Here is a 4,982-nt window from a genome sequence, read left to right as displayed (position 1 = left end):
TTTTTTTTTTGAGACAGAGTTTCACTCTTGTTGCCCAGGCTGGAGTGCAATGGTGCCATCTCGGCTCACTGCAACCTCTGCCTCCCAGGTTCAAGTGATTCTCCTGCCTCAGCCTCTCCAGTAGCTGGGATTACAGGTGCCTGCCACCACACCTGGCTCATCTTTTGTATTTTTAGTAAAGACGTGGTTTCACCATATTGGCCAGGCTGATCTTGAACTCCTGACCTCAGGTGATCCACAGGTAGGAGCCACCGAGCCCGGATGACAATAATTTTTTTTTAAGTGCTCAGTTGTTCTTTATCTCCTTTGGAGAAAGGAGAAGAGATTTAAACTGATTTCAACTAAAAAAATTCCTGACCAGACAAGTTGCCAAAAGAATAACTGGAATTTCTTCTCTGGCTGTGTTTCTCAAGTATCTAGCCAGACAGTGCGCTAAAAGCTAGGGACAGTAGCAAACCAAAAATCACGGATCCTACCTTCATGGGGCTAAGAGTTCAGCCCAGTGGCTTTCAAACTTTAGCACATATGAAAATCCTCTGGTGGGCTTGTTGAGCGCAAATTGCTAGCCCCTATGCTCAGGATTTCTGATTCAGGAGGACTGGGCTGGGGTCCAAGACTCTTCATTTCCATCAAGTTCCCATGTGATGCCAGTGCTGCCAGTAGAGGGACCACCCTCTAAGAAGCTCTAGGGCAGGAGGAGGGACTTGTAGGTAAATAAGCAGTTTCAATCAAGTGTGCTGTGATGGGAATCCACTCAGTATACACAGTAGGTAAAGGCACCCATCTGTCCTAGGAGACATCAAGGAAACCTTTCCCAGAGGAGGTGGTGCAGAAACTGAGATTTAACCTGAGACCTAGAGGACATGTAGGAGTCAGACAGGTGCATGAAAGGGACAGAGCATTTCAGGTGGAGAGTGTCCAATTGGATAGGTCTAGAGGTAAGAACAGCCTGTTCTTGAAATTGCACATCTTTCCATGTCATGGGCAGTCAGAGAGTGATGGGGAAAGTAATGAGTAAGGAAGAGAGAGGTGAGGTCTATCAAAAAGGGCATTAGGAGCCTAGAGTTTATCCACAGGGTAACAGGAAGCCAACCTCAGGCAGGCTTGCAGCATTCAAGAATTGAAGCTCTAAGAACTAAGGTGAGCTCATCACCTCCGGGAGAAGGCACAGGTACAGTAGAGATGCAGTCTAAGCATGTGGGGAAGGGAGCAGTGGTACATGCCCCTCTAATTCTCGGACCATCTCCCACAATCCAAGCTCCAGTTCCTCAGAAAGCCTTCTGCTGCTCAGGTAAGAACAACCCAAGGCCATTGTGCCATCCAGTACAGTGGCCACGAGCCATGTGTGGCTATTAGCTAAAATTAGAAGCCAGATCAGCAGTCGCACTAGCCTCATTTCAAGTGTTCAGCAAGCCACCTGTGACTAGCGGCTAGAGACAGAACACTTTCGGGCTGGGCTCGGTGGCTCATGCCTGTAATGCCAGCACTTCGGGAGGGCGAGGCGGGTGGAACACCTGAGGTCATGAGTTTGAGACCAGCCTGGCTAACATGGTGAAACCTTGTTTCTACTAAAAATACAAAACATTAACCAGGCGTGGTGGTGCGCGCCTGTAATCTCAGCTACTCAGGAGGCTGAGGCAGGAGAATCGCTTGAACCCAGGAGGCAGAGGTTGCAGTGAACCGAGATCGTGCCATTGCACTCCAGCCTGGGTAACAACAGCTAAACTCCATCTAAAAAAAAAAAAAGCAGAACACTTTCATCATCCCGGAAAGTTCCCTAAGCCAGCTCTGGTCCAGGAAATGAAGTATAAGCAGGATTAGATCTAACACTTGCGAGGCCTTTTGGTTCTACTGCCTGAAGCCAGCAACCAACTGGTTTGGGTCTTCACTCATGAGAACACACACACATACAAATATATACACACAGAGCTCTACATTGATTTTTTAAAAATCTATAGGGTATAAAGCTAGACAGTTAACGATTATACATTATGTACAATCTACAAATATCCTAGATGTCACTTTTATAATGAGATATAAGGAATTCTGGCTGGGAGCAGTGGCTCATGCCTGTAATCCCGGCATTTTGGGAGGCTGAGGCAGGCGGATCACCTGCAGTGAGGAGTTCAAGACCAGCCTTGCCAATATAGTGAAACCCCGTCTCTACTAAAAAAATACAAAAATTAGCCAGGTGTGGTGGTACGTGCCTGTAGTCCCAGCTACTGGGGTTGCTGAGGCGGGGAAATTGCTTGAACCCAGGAGGCGGAGGTTGCAGTGAGCAAAGATCATGCCACTGCACTCCAGTCTGGGCAACAGAGTGAGACCCTGTCTCGAAAAAAGAAAAACAGAAAAAAAAAGAAAAGGAAAGAAAAAAGAATTGTCTTAAGCCACTAGGAAGAATCCTAGAATCATACCTATTCTCCAAAGCCATCCGTAAATCCTAAAAATAACCAGTCAAGGGAATTGAGGGAGGAAAATATAGTCCAGATTAGAATTCTAAAAGGCCATTTTTACTGTTTATGTGGGAAAAAAACAAAAAACAAAAAAACCAAAAAAAAAAAAAAAAAAAAACTAAGCCTTTAAAGCTTTCTCTATTGTGTATTTTACCAAAGTCAGTACGAAGGATTCAAAATATTACATAGCTAATCCTTACTCTAAGTTCTAAAAATAAAACGCAAGAGATAGTTGCATGCCAAGCTGGTAACAAATCCCTATGCCAAGGACAGAAGTGGAAATTGATGCAAGGAGGAAATGACTTATGCTGTAAAATGAAACACACACCCAAGAGAAAGGCTTAACCCTTGGGCCGACCATAGCAGCAAACACTGTAACCAGTTAAAAAGCCCAAGAAGCCAGAGGTAGATGGTAATTTCTACAAATAAAAATTCAGAGATGTTCTTGTTTTCCCAGCTGCTCTGCAAGGACTTGACCAGCCTGGATAAAAAAAGCCCACCTCCCACTTCCCGTGAAAGATCATGTGGGCAGCTTCCCATTGATTAAGGTGGGTGGCTGAGTATCCCGATCTTGATGGTGAGGGACAGGTGGCTTTGGGAAGCATACTCAGACAAGACAGCTTCCTTGCTCAACCATAGTCTGACCCAGGCATAGTAAGGGGAGGAGCAGCTCAGGAAGAAAGCAGAGCCAAGTGTATGCATTGCTCAAAACCTCTGATGGCCAGGAAGGCTTGGCCGCCATTCCCCAGAGCCATGACTTCTGCCTGCCCCACATCTCCTCCATCCTCAGAGCCGTATCTCCTCCTGGGCCTGCCCTGCCAGATCTGACTGGCTCCCTTCTCCCTGCTCTGCTCTTAAACCCCTTCCTTGGGTTCAAATAAAGCTACTTCCTCTAGAGCCTTTCTAGGTGTGCCCATGGACGTTTCCACTCCAAACCCACTACAAATGGAAGACCATTCATTCACCAATTCCTCGTTTAGTTAAAACCAAGACCCACCAGCAAGAAACTCAGTGCAAGGCTCCTTGGAGGTGCTGGGGTAAAACAAGAAACTGCTAGTACTTCGTTAAGCCAGCAGGCAACTGGTTTCAGCCTTAATTCATGAAAACACACACATTTTCCTCTAAATTGATTTTTTAAATGTAATAAATGCCATTGGACTATCTCAAATGGCAAGAAACAGCCAAAGATGACTCCAGAGTAGATAATTGAGATGGGTGTGGGGAAAGTAAGATCATTCAGGAGCACTGAGCCCAGGGCATCCCAAATATACAGCAAATAGTAGATCTGATCGAAGAACCTTTATTTGTAATTCTGATTTCATAATGTATTAATGATAGCACCAGCTAGCATTTATCGAGCCAGTGCTATGTGTCAAGTACCATACCAAGCATTTAACACACACAAATTCATTTAAATGTACAACGATCCAGTAACATAGGTCTTGTTATTCCCCTTGTATAAATGAAGACACTGAGGTCAAGAAACTTGTCCGTGGTCTCCCAAGTGTGAAGTAGAGGCCAGATTAAAACCCAGCTAGCCCAGCACCCTGCTCATAAAACCCTCATGCTGAGAACTGCTGAACTGCTTTTTTTTTTTTTTTTTTTGAGACAGGGTCTCATTTTGTCATTCAGGCTGGAGTGCAGTGGTGCGATCTCAGCTCACTGCAACCTCTGCCTCCCAGGTTCAAGCAATTCTCCCGCCTCGGCCTCCTGAGTAGCTGGGACTACAAGTGAGTGCCACCATGCCTGGCTAATGAGAACTGCTTTTTCTTGCACTCAGGCAAAAGTGCCTCAGCCTAGCAAGCCTCCCTAGGTGCCCACCCACCCGCGCTGCCAATGGGAACTGCAGTCCAAGATTTCACATTTCAGTTAGATGTCTCAAAATTTGTTTAGATCTGTCCAGAGCAGTCCACAAAATGCCACTTGCCTTGACAGGCCTGTGTTCTATATGCAATGGCCCCACAGAATTTAGTCACCATGTGTGATGCCTCCATCCAGTTCGGGATCGTCCTCACTCCATGAGACACAAGATTTCTTTCTCCTGCCTCCAGCCAGCCCATCCTCAGAACAGAATACCCCTGGAGCCAAATCGTTGAGGCAGGAGCTCCAGAAGGGTAGAAATGGGATAGAAGAGAAGGAGAGGCTGAGACAGGGACCTTGAGATGCACAGCAAGCCAGCCAGTGGGCAGGCTACCCCTGGGGGGCAAACGACACATAGGGGGCAGGTACACTGGGGCTCGCCTACTGCGGCAGATCACAAGTTCATGGCAACATACCTGTAGGTGAAAACGTGTCAACACGCCCCAATGTTAAGGACAGAACAGCAAAGGGACAGTCAGATACGAGTTAAAGTCACCGTTCTGCTAGGAACATGGATGTGAATTTTGTTTGCTTTGTTCTGTAATGGAGTCTCGCTCTGTTGCCCAGGCCGGAGTGCAGTGGCACGATCTCGGCTCACTGCAACCTCTGCCTCCCAGGTTCAAGTGATTCTCCTGCTTCAGCCTCCTGATAGCTGGGATTACAGGCACA

The 4,982-nt window shown here is 46.7% G+C and overlaps 1 pseudogene; it reads right to left on the bottom strand.

The window, feature by feature from the left end:
* Window positions 1–1,312, bottom strand: part of LOC111546838 — a 3,671-nt pseudogene extending 2,359 nt beyond the window's left edge.
* Between the last annotated feature and the right edge of the window lie 3,670 nt (window positions 1,313–4,982).

This window comes from Piliocolobus tephrosceles, chromosome 18, assembly GCF_002776525.5.
Source record: "Piliocolobus tephrosceles isolate RC106 chromosome 18, ASM277652v3, whole genome shotgun sequence".
In the NCBI taxonomy this organism is placed as follows: domain Eukaryota; kingdom Metazoa; phylum Chordata; class Mammalia; order Primates; family Cercopithecidae; genus Piliocolobus; species Piliocolobus tephrosceles.
Note: the sequence above shows the minus strand (reverse complement) of the source record. Positions and strands in the feature narration are given on the sequence as shown.